This window comes from Hylobates moloch, unplaced genomic scaffold (genome assembly GCF_009828535.3).
Source record: "Hylobates moloch isolate HMO894 unplaced genomic scaffold, HMol_V3 SCAFFOLD_2, whole genome shotgun sequence".
NCBI lineage: Eukaryota > Metazoa > Chordata > Mammalia > Primates > Hylobatidae > Hylobates > Hylobates moloch.
In genome coordinates, this window is record NW_026652277.1 from 90,717,787 (window position 1) to 90,734,709 (window position 16,923).

The window sequence follows — 16,923 nt, forward strand, 5'->3', positions numbered from 1 at the left end:
TTTTAAATTTTATTATTATACTTTAGGTTTTAGGGTACATGTGCACAATGTGCAGGTTTGTTACATATGTATACATGTGCCATGTTGGTTTGCTGCACCCATTAACTCGTCATTTAGCATTAGGTATGTCTCCTAATGCTGTCCCTCCCCCCTTCCCCACCCTACAACAGTCCCCGGAGTGTGATGTTCCCCTTCCTGTGTCCATGAGTTCTCATTGTTCAATTCCCACCTATGAGTGAGAAGATGCGGTGTTTGGTTTTTTGTCCTTGCGATAGTTTACTGAGAATGATGTTTTCGAGTTTCATCCATGTCCCTACAAAGGACATGAACTCATCATTTTTTATGGCTGCATAGTATTCCATGGTGTATATGTGCCACATTTTCTTAATCTAGTCTATCGTTGTTGGACATTTGGGTTGGTTCCAAGTCTTTGCTATTGTGAATAGTGCTGCAAAAAACATACGTGTGCATGTGTCTTTATAGCAGCATGATTTATAGTCCTTTGGGTATATACCCAGTAATGGGATGGCTGGGTCAAAAACCACATGATTATCTCAATAGATGCAGAAAAGGCCTTTGACAAAATTCAACAACCCTTCACGCTAAAAACTGTCAATAAATTAGGTATTGATGGGACGTATCTCAAAATAATAAGAGCTGTCTATCACAAACCCACAGCCAATATCATATTGAATGAGCAAAAACTGGAAGCATTCCCTTTGAAAACTGGCACAAGACAGGGATGCCCTCTCTCACCACTCCTATTCAACATAGTGCTGGAAGTTCTGGCCAGGGCAATCAGGCAGGAGAAGGAAATAAAGGGTATTCAATTAGGAAAAGAGGAAGTCAAATTGTCCCTGTTTGCAGATGACATGATTGTATATCTAGAAAACCCCATTGTCTCAGCCCAAAATCTCCTTAAGCTGATTAGCAACTTCAGCAAAGTCTCAGGATACAAAATCAATGTACAAAAATCACAAGCATTCTTGTACACCAATCACAGACAAACAGAGAGCCAAATCATGAGTGAACTCCCATTCACAATTGCTTTAAAGAGAATAAAATACCTAGGAATCCAACTTACAGGGGATGTGAAGGACCTCTTCAAGGAGAACTACAAACCACTGCTCAATGAAATAAAAGAGGATACAAATAAATGGAAGAACATTCCATGCTCATGGGTTGGAAGAATCAATATCGTGAAATGGCCATACTGCCCAAGGTAATTTATAGATTCAATGCCATCCCCATCAAGCTACCAATGACTTTCTTCACAGAATTGGGAAAAACTACTTTAAGGTTCATATGGAACCAAAAAAGAGCCCGCATTGCCAAGTCAATCCTAAGCCAAAAGAACAAAGCTGGAGGCATCACACTACCTGACTTCAAACTATACTACAAGGCTACAGTAACCAAAACAGCATGGTACTGGTATCACAACAGAGACATAGATCAATGGAACAGAACAGAGCCCTCAGAAACATTCTAGTCATCTTTAATTGAGCTTGAAGGCCTCAGCCTTCTGAATTCCAGTCATTATCTTCTACCCGCAGCCATCAAAAAACCCCCTCTTCTCAGGCTTTGGCCCTCTTTCTCTTTTAAAGAAATCACTACTGCTTTTACACACAAGCAGCTTACACAGTCACAGACAAAAATAAAACCCAATTGTCAAAAACATAGCGGAAACACTCGTTTTGTCTATGGAGGAATAATAGCGTCCTCACATCTGGGGCAATAGAAGAAATTATAAAGGAGAGAGCTGGCAGCTTTGATCATGAAGACAGAACATGTTGCTACCCACAATAACTAAATTACAATGCCAAAAATTATTGATTAGGGATGAATTCCAAAATATAAAAAAGGCTTAATATCTATAATGTATAAGGAACTTATTTGAATGAATCACAATCCAAAATATACATGTACAAATAAGTCAGTCAGGAAAGACTAGCAAAAAAATGACTGAAGATTATTCAGCCTTACTAGAAATTTAAAAATTGTAAATTAAAAGCATGAACTTATACCGATTTAATTTGCAAAAGAATAATAACTAATACAAAATTGAGATGAATTTGGTACACTTTGACATTGCTGGTGACAATATAAATTGGATTAAATTTTTATGACAATAAAATACATAATGTATAATCAGCAATCTTTTTATTTTTATTTTTGATTTTTAAACTTTTAAGTTCAGAGGTACATGAGGTTTATTATATCGGTAAACTCAGGTTTGTTGTACAGATTATTTAATCACCCAGGAACTATCCAACAGTTATTTTTTCTGATCCTCTCTCTCCTCCCACCATCCACCCTCAAGTAGGCCTCAGTGTGTGTTGTTCCCCTCTTTGTGCCCATGTGTTCTCCTCATTTAGCTCCCACTTAAAAGTGAGAACATGTGGTATTTGGTTTTTCGTTCCTGTGTTAGTTTGGTGAGGATAATGGCCTCCAGCTCCATTTGTGTTCCTGCAAAGGACATGATCTCATTCTGTTTTACGACTGCGTAGTATCCATGGTGTGTATGTACTACATTTTCCTTATCAAATCTGTCACTGATGGGCACTGATATTGATTCCATGTCTTTGCTATATAATCAGCAATCTTACAATTTTATACAAGAGAAGTTTCCTTTGTAAAATAAGTTCAAAAAGAATAGAAATGTAGCTTAATGCAATAATGTTTATCACCTACTATAGAAAAATAGTTATATAAGTTTCAATGCCCTAAAGTAGAAAACTGCAAATTATAGTAAATTATAGCATTTGAGGCTGGGCGCGGTGGCTCACACTTGTAATCCCAGCACTTTGGGAGTCCGAGGCGAGCGGATCACGAGGTCAGGAGATCGAGACCACGGTGAAACCCCGTCTCTACTAAAAAATACAAAAAATTAGCCGGGCGTGGTGGCAGGCGCCTGTAGTCCCAGCTACTCGGAGAGGCTGAGGCAGGAGAATGGCGTGAACCCGGGAGGCGGAGCTTGCAGTGAGCCGAGATTGCGCCACTGCACTCCAGCCTGGGCGACAGAGCCAGACTCCGTCTCAAAAAAAAAAAAAAAAAAAAAAAAAATTATAGCATTTGATCATGCAGGTGTACTACACAGCTATGAAAAAGACAATTATGAATAGTATGTAATAACATGAAAATATTTTAAAATGTGCAATGAAATTAAAATATGAAACTACTTATGTTGATTATAACTATGTACAATAGTATGTGAAAAGAAAAGTAGCTAGAAGAGAATATGTAAAAATAAAATTAGCTGTACTAGTGCATGAGATTATAAATTATTTATACTTCACTTAAAGTTTCCTAACGAATTTAAGAATTTTTCCATCACAAAAATAATGTATACTTTTTGATATGAAGTATTTGAAAAATAGGAAAATAGAATGAAGAAAAAAATCTTCCAGGCCGGGTGCGGTGGCTCATGCCTGTAATCCCAGCACTTTGGGAGGCTGAGGTGCACGGATCACCTGAGGTCAGGAGTTCGAGACCAGCCTGGCCAACATGGTGAAACCTCGTCTCTACTAAAAACACAAAAATTAGCCAGGCGTGGTGGCGGGCGCCTGTAGTCCCAGCTACTCGGGAGGCTGAGGCAGGAGAATCGTTTGAACCCGGGAGGCGGAGGTTGTGTGAGCCGAGATTGCGCCATTGCACCCCAGCCTGGCGACAGAGGCAGACTCCGTCTCCACAAAAAAAAAAAAAAAAAAATCTTCCAAAGTTCCAAGACCTAAAGGCAACCATGCCCACTCAATGCTGGGGCCGGCGCCGCCGCCGCGCTCGCCCGGACGTTCCCTTCCCGCCATCCCGCCCCGTCCCCCGCACCAGGAGCAACCTGCAGCGGGAGGGCGAGCGCGGTGGCAGCACCCTCACTGGCTCCAGCGCGGGTTCTGGCGGCATCCTGGAGGAGGAGGCCCGGACACTATTAGCTGCCTCCCTATTGTCATTAAACCCAGAGAATCCTACTTGATCAAGGAGTATGAAGAGTCCCTGATCGAGCTCACCGCGAGACAGCCTGTTTGTTTTGTGATCTTTGACAGCTGGGCAGGAGCAGAAGAGGCCAAAAATGCGCTGCACGATACTCGCTTAGATACCGAAAACCCACAGATCATGAGGCTAGAGTCTGCCAAAGCCAACACTAACATGGCCAAAAGCAAGCTAATGGCAACTCCAAATCCCACCAACATGCACTCCACCTAGGAGTACACTTACTTCATCGCTTGGGACCCCTATGACCTGATGGGGGCTGCTCTGATCCCTGCATCCCAAGAGGCCTGGGCCCTTAGCCTTTGTACACCACAGAGCTGACCCCAGCCATCACCCATGATGCCTTCACCTACCCAGCTGCCACTACCGTTGCCACCGCTCTCCATGCCAGGTGCGCTGGTTCCCTTCCTCTGACACCACCCAGCAAGGATGGAAGTATCGTTAGTTCTGTTAGTTCTTCGGTCTGGTCACCGGGGAGTTGGTTCTGGGAATCTGTGGTGCTGCAGGTACAGGCGCCCTGAGCTCCCACCGCCACCGCCCCCGGGCGGCCTGTGCAGAGCTGCCGCTGCGCCCTAGAAATTGTGAATCCTAAGCCTGACTCAGTGGACTCCTTCCTGTTTCCCCTTCCTCCTCTTCCTCAGCCCTTTTCTGCACCCTTAAGCCTTTCTCCAACGCCTCCCAGGAGGATTTGGGGACCTTCTCGCTGAGGCGCCCAGATCCAGCTCGAAGGATCACTTGGACCCCGCAAGGCCTGACCTCCCACCCAAACTTGCTTCGGTAGCTCCCGCTCGAGGAAACGAGGCATTTAATTTTGCATGTTTTCTGGCACGAATGAAGACGCTTACGCTTGTGTATATGTGAGTGTACAGTTTTTCACGCTGTCACCATAGCAACAGGTCCTGGCCCCCGGTGGTTCATCCTGCCTGGCCTCTCTCTGCTCGCCTCGCCCCTGCACCCACCACGCTTCAGGGAGGCCCGAGCCCCGAGCCCCGTGGCCCCACACGCTTCCAGACTCACCGCCTGCCTCCACCCAAAAGATAGATGGCGTTTGCCTTTTCCTTTCAAATTGGGCTTCTCTGCTCCTATCTTCTCGGATGGGCCAACAGTCATAGGAATGCCCTCTCTGCCCTTCTGTTCACCTCTCCACAGTCACCCTGCCTGCCGCTGCTCCTCATTCTTTCCAAACCTTGAAATCAACCAAAACGTGAAAAGTATTTTTGTACTCTGTAACAAAATATTTATGCATCATCATAAAAAAGGCAACCATTATTGCGATATATTACTTACAGTGAAAGTGTGAGGGCTAGAAGTTCACAATTCATTTTTGTTTTTGTTTTTGTTTTCATTTTTTTTGAATGGAGTCTCGTTCTGTTGCCCAGCTGGAGTGCAATGGTGCGATCTCGGCTCACTCCAACCTCTGCCTCCCGGGTTCAAGCTATTCTCCTGCCTCAGCCTCCAGAGTAGCTGGGACTACAGGTGTGCGCCACCATGCCTGGCTATTTTTATTAGAGATGAGGTTTCACCATGTCGGCCAGGCTGGTCTCGATCTCCTGACCTCATGTGATCTGCGTGCCTCAGCCTCCCACAGTGCTGGGATTACAGGCATGAGTCACTGCATCCAGCCTCACAATTCATTTTTATTTTAGGAATTTAAATAAAGTATGTGATGATTCTATTTCATTATGCTATGGGGAACACACATTAAAATGGCTACTATTAATGGTGGTGATAACTTATTACATCCTGTAATGAATTATAATTTATTTTCCAAGGGTTCCTTCTTTCTGCTGCTGGTTGTATTTCAGTTACTCACCCCCTGCCACCCTCTGCTATCATTTCTCAAAACCTTAAATATCATCCTAAATTTAGAGTTACCATTTTAGACATGTGCTAGTTCAAAGACAATTCCTTTAATCCAACTAGAGTTTAGAGTAACTACTCGGGCCCTGATGCAGTAGCACAATTTCATTTCACTAAGTCCTTGGCTAGGGACTCTTCTTCCCGTTCCATGTTAGATGCTGCTAAGTAACCAAGAGACAAACTAGGTCCTCAAGGCATGAATAAGGAACCCAGAAAAATACTCTGGATAATGTATTTTTTACTCTAGATGTTTTTCCTTTCAAATAGTTTTTGTTTTCACTTTGTTTTTCTCTCATTGTAATAGTAATACATGTGCATTGTAGAAACCTTGAAAATCTGAATTTTAAATTAAATCACAAAGAAAGAAAAAAAATTCACCTGTGGCTTTAACACTCTAAGGCAAATCCTATCAAGTGTTGGTATGTTCCCTTCCAATCTCTTCCTGTACATCAATTGATGTTTAATGTCAAAGTCAATTTCTCATCATAGATGGAAACTTAAACATCTCCGGTTGCCTTGAGAAGGAAGTTGGTTCTGATGGCCCAGAAGCTCCCATTCAGCCTCATCTTATAAAGGCCTTTCCATCCCATTCTCCAGCCACACCAAATTCCAACTGCTTCTCTAGGTGCTGTTCAAGCGTCATCACCATTGGACATTCTCCCAAGTGGTATCGTCTACACAACCTCATCCATCCTCCTTGCTTTTCTTATTTGTTTGGCTGGTAATTTCTAGGTGCTGAATTTGTGGTGGGCAGATTATAATATGCATGGGGCACCAACAATAGCAAGGGACATTCACAATGTGGAGAACATCAGGATAATTAGAACACACCATTTTAATTTCAGCCTACATGTAACTTTTTTTTTTTTTTTTTTTTTGAGACGGAGTCTCGCTCTGTCCCCTAGGCTGGAGTGCAGTGGCACGATCTCAGCTCACTGCAACCTCCGCCTCCCGGGTTCACGCCATTCTCCTGCCTCAGCCTCTCCGAGTAGCTGGGACTACAGGCGCCCGCCACCACACCCGGCTAATTTTTTGTATTTTTAGTAGAGACGGGGTTTCACCATGGTCTCGATCTCCTGACCTCGTGATCCGCCCGCCTCGGCCTCCCAAAGTGCTGGGATTACAAGCGTGAGCCACTGCGGCCTACATGTAACTTTTGTGGCACTTTGAAAACCATAACTTTATTTTGCAGTCTAGCAATTTCTTTTATTTTGAGAGGTCCTAAGCACAGAGGATGAAGAGTGAAGGGTGGCATGATGGAGTTTAGAGCCTCAGGCTTAGCTCTGGAATGACAAGCCTTTCAAGAGTCTACCACCTGTGAAGGAAGACTGATGCAGCCATTCCTTTACTGTGTATGCCTATGTCTTCTCAGTTATTACACTGTATTATATTTCATTGTTTACAAGTTCCTTTCCTTGTTAGACAGTGAGCTCCATGAGGGTAGGACCACGCCTTGTCATTCATGGGATTTTGGCCTTATTATTTTCTGTTGTACTATGGTTAATTTTTTTGTTTTGTTTTTGTGATCATTCATGACTAGATATACTTCAAAATCCTACTGTGAAAAAAACCCCAAATTTCCACATAATGTTTACTTTTTATAAACATTTTAAATAGAATCTTCCCCTATTAGCCCATGAAAATATTTAAGAGGCAAAAGAAGTTTAAAGTAAAAGAATGAATAACTTTTATAGTAAACTCGGGAACTATTTGTTGAATAAATACGGTATGCTGCATGTTTATTTTTAGGTGGAAATGCAACCTGTAAGCCCACTTTAAATTCTTGGATCTGTACATTTATAATTAGTAAATAATAGAAGAATGTTCACATTGGTACAAAAGGAAGAGGGATCTCTCTCTCTCTCTCTCACTGTATCATCCATATTAATATAAAAAAGAAGGCATTCCAGACTTAGTTTTTCTCTTCAGGAACAATGTAACACTAATGGAAATCTAAATACTTTACAGCAAGATAGCATTACTTCACATGTCACTTTTGGATATTTCACATCTATCACCTTTTCCAAACTGACATTTATCCCAATACTTTACATTGCTGGTACTGTAGCAACAAATTGTAAAATCTCAATCATGTGACCATTGTTTACATAATTCTGAATCTTAGGAGATTTGGAGTAATCGCTTACAAGTGAGTTTTTTAAAATTAAGAGTTGGAAAATCATCTCACTGAGTTCCCATAGAAATAAAAGATAATGCTATAATAAAAATTTTGATGAATCTGTGAACACACCCTCATTATATTTTTTCTAGGCTGTAGAAATGATACAATATTTGAAAAAAATTCTGAAAATTCGTTTTTATTGGGAAAAAAAGCCTCTAGGTATCCATATCTGCAGCACATATTGGTTTCAAAGTTAAATATCCTTTTGAGCTTTTAAAGCAATATTCTAGCTAAAGAGCTAATTTTAATATTTTGAACAGGTAATTGCATTTTCCATGCATTTTTACCAAAGTAGATGCAATTTGGAGTGCAAACTTTTTTTTTTTTTTTTTTAGCAGAATTGAAGGTTACAGATTGATACAGATTGCATAACTTAGTGCTGGGATTACTTGTTATTTTTATTATTTTTTATTTTACTTATTTAGTATTATGACATTCTTGACATAAAAATTTGGGACCTAGAATAAATAATCCTAGTACTCAAAACAGAAATGAAGGACACATTCAAATGCAGTATTAGAGGAAGTGTAGCTTATCTTTTTTTTTTTCTAAAGAGACTTAGAGCTTCCTATGAATACCACATTCTGAAAAAATGTCCTCATGTCTTCAAAACTCTCTCAGCTCTATGGGAGGCTTTCATAGCAAAGAGAAAATATGACTAGCCTTTGACTGAACTTGATTACTTTTTGTTGGCCTGGACTAACTGACTTTTTTGGCTTTCATCCACAATAAGGATTATAGTTTATGCTGTGATTCAGCACACACACATACAAAGATGCACACATACACATATAATTAAGACAGAAGTTCCTTTCTGGGTTAAGATGGTAGATTGAACATATACAGCTAATCTTGCTCCTTTTGAAAAACCCACTAAAACTATAGTGATGAAATACTTTAAAAAAAGACATAAACCCATAAAAGAAGAGAAAAGGAAAGGAGATGACAACAACATAATTTTGGAAGTGGGAAAGCAGATGGACAAGTTAGGTAACTGACTAGCTGATACCAGAGAGAAAACCCTATGCCAACACTGAGAAAAGCTAAGAACAACAAGATTTACACTTTGGAAAACTCAAAAGGCTCAGGAATTGGCAACATTAGGTACTTCTTGATCCAAGCATAAAGAGGGGATAACTAAGATAAGGAAGGTTGCGTGCAATCTCTCCCAGACTCCTGGGCATATGGTCCTCTCGTATTCCAGCAGAAGATGGAAATCTGTGGATGAGAGGTCACCCCTTCATCCAAAGATACATCCAACACAGTCAAAGGACAGGTACTAAACCAAAAGCTGGGTTATTAAGTGATCATACACAAATTAAATGTTGAGGATCCACCACAACCTGCTCGCTATCATAATAATGGTAGTAAGACCTTTTCCCTCTAGGAGTTTGAGTAACTACTCTCTAGGGAATCTGAACAGTGCAAGAAAAAAGAGCTAAAGATACTGTTGCCAGGAATTCCCCCAAAAGTAGTTGACTCAGGTCAACCTATGGTGAAGATCAAAGTTAATCAGCTCTAATACACTCAGAAACTCCAGTCACCCTTCTAGTCTCCAACATTTTATTATGAGAAAATGTTCAATTTACTATGTATCTAAGGAAATCTTCCAATACAAAAATGGAGATCAAAAGCAACTAGAAGGTAACAGAAACTAAGGAAATGAAAATTTCAAAACATTGTCATTAATATCTTCACAGATATAAGGCAAAATACTCTATCCATGCAAAAAAATAGGATCCTAAAATAAAAGAACCCTTAGTCAAAAACAACAAAAACAAAGGACCTTAGAAATGATAGCAGAAATGAAAATCTTAGTAAGAGGTTTGGATGATAAAATTGGCCAAAACTCCTAGAAAGTAGAACAAAAAGACAAAGAGGTAGAAAATGAAAGAGGAAGGATAAGAAAATCAGGGCCAGTATGCAAGTCCAACTTTCAAATAACAGATTTTCATATCTTTATTGTGAGAAATATCTTCATATTTTATCTCTTCTTTCAGAGAAAATGAAGGGAGAAAAAAAAAAAACCCAATAAGATATTCTAGAATGGATACGAACTATTTCCAGACATACAAGCTCTTAAAAATTTTGCCTTCCAGACATTCTTCTCAGGAATGTATGATAGGATGTACTTCATCAAAATGGCAAAGTAAACCAAGAGAGAGGGAGACACAGCCACAGAACAGGGTGACACAGAGAGACGCAACAGGAGTCAGCAGGGTGACAGTGAAGGAAAATTCCCATGTGAAAGCAGTGTGTCAGATGGAGAGGGAAATTGATCCAGATAGGACTAGTGTGAATTGAGGGACAGACACACTGACAGCTGTCATCATCATGCCTTCTGTCATCATGTCATCTTTTTACGTAAAAAAAAAAAAACGGATTTTTACTGTCTGAAATAATGGAGTGAATCAAGAAAGACAAAAACACGAGATCCTGAAAACTGAGAATCCATTCTGGAAGAAAATAAAAGGGAATTCAAAAGATAATGGCTGTGCAGTAGGCTTAGAGAGCAGCCAGCTCAGGTAAAAGGAGAATGGAGGTTTCCAGAATGTGTTCTCAAAGAAAAGTCACAATGGGACCAATTGGTTACCTGACGCAATTTACCTTGTGGAAAATATCTCTGAGAGATTATTGAAGATGTGGGAAGAATTATGAAAACAGCAACAATGAACAAGGTATTTATTTACTACATGAAAAGCAAAAGGTAAGAAACAGCCATAGTGCAATGTAATATGTATACATAATGTAGACACTGAATTTTGACTTCTCAAAAAACTATAGTGACTTACACTGAAAGGTTGGGAGGGTCTGCAGAAGGAAGAGTGAAAAAAGAGTGAAATCTTCATTTACCAGAATAGAAAGTAAACAGTATTCAAAATGAATTAATCAGAAGTTAGCAGTACATTCATATTATTGGAAAAATATGGAGATATGTAAGTATCAAGAGAAATAGCTAAAATAAATAGAAAACGGCTGCTCCTGGAAAGGTGGTCTAGGGATAGAGTGGGAGAGTTGAGGAAGAAAATCATTATATTCTGTGACAGAGGGCTTATATTTGACTTTTATTATTTTAAATTGAACTTTCAACTTTGAGGTAATTGTAAATTCACACGTAATTTATAAGACATAATATAGAGATTCTGTGTACTCTCTATTCAGTTTCTTACAATGGTTAACATCTTGCAAAACTACAGTGCAATATCACTGCCAGAATATTAACACTGATCCAGTCAAGATATAGACATTTCCATCACCACAAGGAGTCCTCATGTTGTCCTTTTAGAGCCACACCCCCTCCCTCCCAGCTCCCACCATGATTACTGGCAACCACTAATATGATATGCATTTCTATAATTTCAAGAATGTTACATAAATGGATACACACACACACACACACACATATATATATATACACTTCCCACACTACATTAATGTATGTCAGTAATAATAATTAATGATATGTGATCTTTTGGGATTGGTATATTTTCACTTAGCATAATTCTCGCAAGATTCAGCTGCATTGTTGTGTGTATCAATACTTCATTCACCTTTACTGCTGAGTAGTATTCCATAGCATGTATGTGCCACGATTTGTTTAACCTTTTGCCTGTTGGTTAAACTTTTCAATAGACAAACTGTTAACAAATTGTGGGACATACATGCTATGGAATACTATTCAGTTGTATTTTAAATATATATAGTACATATATAATATTATATGCAATATATTAATATATTATATGTAATATAATAATATGTGTTATATATAATAAATATATATTATATATTAATATTACTCTGGGTTGTTTCCAGTTTTGGGTCATTACAAAGAAAGTTACTATGACCCTGCATATATAGGATTTATGGGAACATAACAATTTCTCTGGGCGAAATACCCAAGAATAAGTTACTTGGTCAGATGGTAACTAACTGAATAGTTTTAAGAAACTACTAAACTGTTTTCCCACCAGCAATGTGTAAGTGATCCGGCTTCTTTGCATCTCCCCCAGCATTTTGTGTCGTCCCTATTTTTTTTGTTTTAGCCGTTCTGGCAGGTGTGTAGTGATATCTCCTGTAGTTTTAACTGGCCTTTCCCTATGGGGCTGATGATATGAAACATCTTTTCTTGCACTTATTTGCCATGTTTATATGCTCTTTGGTGAAATGTTCTTCACATTTTCTGCCTATTTTCTTATTCAACTGGTGTTTTTTTTTTCCCCTGTGGTGTTTTGAGGGTTCTTTATATATTCTAATCAGATATGTCATTTGTACATATTTTCTCTCAGTTTACAGCTTGTTTTTTCATCCCCTTAGTCTCATTTGCAGAGCAGAAGTTTTTAATTCAATGAGGTCCATTCTATCAGCTCGCCTGCCCGCCCTCCCTTCCTTCCTTCCTTCCTTCCTTCCTTCCTTCCTTCCTTCCTCTTCTTTCCTTCCTTCCTTCCTCCCTCTCTGTCTCCCTATTTCTTTTTTTTTTTTGGAGTCTCGCACTGTCGCCCGGGCTGGAGTACAGTGGCGCAATCTCGGCTCACTGCAGCCTCCGCCTGTCAGGTTCAGATGATTCTTCTGCTTCAGCCTCCTGAGCAGCAGGGATTACAGGCACCCACCACATCGCCCTGCCAATTTTTTGTATTTTTAGTAGAGACAGGGTTTCACCATGTTGGCCAGGCTGGTCTTGAACTCCTGACCTCGTGATTTGCCTGCCTCAGCCTCCCAAAGTGCTGGGATTACAGGCGTGAGCCACCACACCCAGCCTATGAGTTTTCTTTTTATGGGTAGTGCCTTTGTTGTCAAGCCTAAGAACTTTCTGCTGAGTTCTAGATCCCAAAGATCTTCTCTTACTTTTTTTCTAAAAGTTTTATGCTTTATATTTAAATCTGTGATTCAGCTTGTGTTCATCTTTATTACTTGACCTTTAAAACCAGGTATACATATACCACTTTGGTAAAACCAAAAATCTTTGAGTAAAACCTAAAAGGCTCAAGAAATGACACTGGCTCTTATTACTTGTGATACATTCTATAATATGTATTTCCTATTCTGTCCTATCCTATCCCATTTTACAACAGATATGCCCATCTTATTCCATAACTTCTCATCCCATCTTGTTTCATTTCACTAAAAGAATGCTGATCATAACCCATTCATTTGATTTCACGACACTCTACCATAGCTTGAAAAGCATGGTAGATACAGTGTTTTCTACCTGGTTCACATCCCTCAATTTTACTTTTCAGTATGTCTTCTTTCCTAACTTTTCTTTATCACCAATTCTATCTCAGATGTTTAAAAAAATCACCCACTGCTCTTTGACACAAAAAATACAAAACTATTTTTCCTGAGGCTTATTACTTGCTCCCTTCCCAGTGCTTCCCTAGGAGGTGACCAGAACTGCACACAGTCTTCATTTCTACTTAACATGAGTCCTAAGAGAGCAAGGGCAGGCTCAACAGCCAGTTGAAATAAATTCTGGGAAAATGAGAGGCACTGTTGTTATTTTCTCACTTAAGTTCTGTGCCTTTTTACAGTCACATCAGAAATAGAACCTCATCTCCCTATTCCTCACAAAACTATATTCTCAGTGACTTTCTGAAATACTTTTTTATCTCAACAGTCATTACAAACTTTTAGTATACGGTTGATTATACCTATGGCAGGTAAAACATGCTGTGCACAGGGCCTGCAACCACAGTAAACTAGGTTGCTGGGAGATTCAATCAAAATAGTTATCGACCCATGTTTACCAAATATGCTAACCAGTACTTTTTTTGTGATTTGGTAAACTTGATTTTTTTATTGTGTTTGTTCCCAAGCTTGCTAATTAGCAACATTCAGAAACACTAATTCACACTAATGAGGGAATCTATTATGTAAGATACCACTGCACTTGAGTATTTCTCTTCACAATCAAAGACCCCATTTACACTGAGTAGGTAATTCATGCATCCTCAGCATCTTAAATTACATTAATTACGATATGAATATCTCTAAGAGTCTCTCTTAAAGATTGTCAATTAACCTTACTTACTGGCTAGCAGCAATGCTGGCAAAATTTCATGGACTAGTTCCTGACACTTAATTAAAAGGAATTTCTCAGTTTTGAGTGATGGTGTGAAGCACTAGAGAGTTTTCAAAAACAATTAATATGGTCTCTACTGCTAAAATTGCTGATCATACATCTAGTAACTGCCCATAAGGTGAAAAGAAAAACACATTAAAATTTGTTTTCTTTCTTCTTTTTAATTGCATATGTTATATATACTATCTTTATTCAAATGGAAACACTAGAATATGTTTTTATATGTTCCTTAAAAATTATTGCAACTGTAAAACAGTGGAGGAGTTTCATTATCTTCTTAGAGTCACTCAAATACTCACTTATTTGAATACCTCAAACACTTGCTTATTGCTGAACTGTGATTCAGCAATAACGATTTTAATAATATCATACCCTTTGCCTCTGTGATGCATCTCATTTGTGTGTGGGCTTTTTAAAACCCCCAAACAATTTTTATTAATAAAGCTTAATTGATTCCTGAATAATTAAATAGTAAACTATTTATTTGTTCACATGTGTTCATTATTCATTCATTCAAAATAAATATTTTCCAAACTTCTATTATTTGCCATGCACTGTGCTGTCATATAGTAAACCAACGTCTCTCTCTCTCAGAGTAACTGAAGTATTTCTGACAAAGGCAGTATTTCCACTGCCTTTATCTTTAATAAAGGAAGCGGTCCCTGATACATAGTATTATTTCTGTGATTACATGAATTATTCAAAATGAGGACTCTTAAAACTCACTCCAAGGAATAAAGGACTAAAGTTTGTATGAGCATATAACTTTTAACCTTCCATTTACCACAGGTAGAAATTGCCATCAAGTACTGGATGAAGGGAAGACAAATACATGCAAATTAAGCAAGTCCAGGATTTCAATTAGTCAAAATTAATGCAGAAATCAGCATTAATTAATTAATAAATAATAACAATATATTTAATATATTGAGTACCTATTCTGTGCTGGGCATTGTACAAGAATTTTACACACATTATATCTTATTATTACTCACATAACCCTATTAGGTAGGTATCATTTCTACTACCCTAAAGAGAGAGAGAGAACAAATTAAAGTGGCAGTGAGGTTAAGTCGTTTGTCTCATCCCACCCAACCTAGTCAGGGAAGTAGGATTTAAAACAAGTTCTGTTTTACTCCAAAACCATGCACTGTGTCTGATTAATTCAATTTTAATAAGAATTTCCTTGAGAACATACTATAGTCATAGCACTATTAGGTTCCCAATAGAAAACAAGGACATAAAACTCACAGCCTGGTGAAAACATTTTGTTTTAAACTCACATACAAAAACCAATTTTTATAGTTTCAATGGTATATCATTGAAGTGTTTGCAGCAAAAGCAAGGTAAACTCATAGACTAGAGTGACTGCCTTTATTAGAACCAAACAGTGAGATAATCCTAGTAAAGCTGGTCAATCACATTCAGATCACTGGGATAGTCACTGCTCCACACCTGACATCATCTCAGATAGCCTTCTCACATGTATAATTGAACTAGCCAAACTAGATGAGATCAATGAATTGCTCTTTTTTTTTTTTTTTTTTTTTGAGACAGGGACTTGTTCTGTTGCCCAGGCTGGAGTGCAGTGATGCGATCATGGCTCACTGCAGCCTCAACCTCCTGGGCTCAAAAGATCCCCCCATTTCTCAGCCCCCCAAGTGGCTGGGGCTATAGGCATGTGCCACCATGCCCAGCTAATTTTTATATTTTTTGTAGAGATGGGGTTTTGCCATGTTGCCCAGGCTAGTCTCTAACTCCTGGGCTCAAGTGATCCACTGGCCTGGGCCTCCCAAAGTGTGGGGATCACAGGTGTGAGCCACTGTGCCTGGTGATGAATTGCTCTTACCATTCTAAGCTAAAACAGTACTTCATCTTAGGGAGAAACATTCTGAATCAATGGCAAAATGACTGAGAGGGAGTTATGTAATCCTATCTCCACAAGGACGAGATCTGTTTCCTTTGAACCATATTCAGAGATATCTGATTGCAATCAAAGCAGCCATGTTTTATAATGACCCTACAAATGGCAGAATCACAAATCTATATTATTAATCAAATCTGCTGGAGAATTCTAAATAGATCTTGATATGGTTTTGCTCTGTATCTCTACCCAAATCTCATGTTGAGTTGTTATTTCCAGTGTTGGGGGAAGGACTGGGTGGAAGGTGAATGGATCATGGGGGCGGATTATGGTTTAAAAGTGTGGCACTTCCCCCTTCACTCTCACTCTCTCACTCTCTCTCTCTCTTTCTCTTCTGCTACCATGTAAAGACATGCTTCCTTCCCCTTCACCCTTCTGACATGACTGTAAGTTTCCTGAGCCATCCCAGGCATGCTTCCTGTACAGGTTGTGGAACTGTAAGTCAATTAAACTTTCCTTCATAAATCACCCAGTCTCAGGTAGTTCTTTATAGCAGTGTGCGAACAAACTAATACAGATCTGATAAATTTTTCCCCAACTTTCAACTCTGATTCAGCTAGCAGTAATAGTGCCAGGAAATGCCAACATGTTAACTCCAAAATCATCTGGACTAACTTGTCTAGAGATGGTAACATAAGCATTGTTTAAAAAAAATGGAAATTACTGTTGCATACCTTAATTGACATGTGAAGGTATAGGGAGAGAACATTTGTAGTGTATGCAATGATAAAGGGAATAAATTGAGCAGACTTGCCATATTTACTGAAAAAGAAGACAATAAATCATTTCACTAACAGTTAACATACAGCTGGTTTATACTGCTAATGAAGCAGCATGAATTATATGAAAGAAAACATGCTAAGCAGCAAGCATGGTAGAACATAAAAAGCT

At 39.0% G+C, this 16,923-nt stretch overlaps 1 protein-coding gene and 1 pseudogene across 3 annotated transcripts in view; one reads left to right on the plus strand and one right to left on the minus strand.

Moving 5' to 3' along the window:
* KCNQ5 (potassium voltage-gated channel subfamily Q member 5) overlaps positions 1–16,923 on the minus strand; it is a 597,308-nt gene that overhangs the window by 39,748 nt on the left and 540,637 nt on the right. The window lies entirely within an intron of this gene.
* On the plus strand, positions 3,740–4,438 carry LOC116474353 (RNA-binding protein with multiple splicing 2-like; annotated as a pseudogene).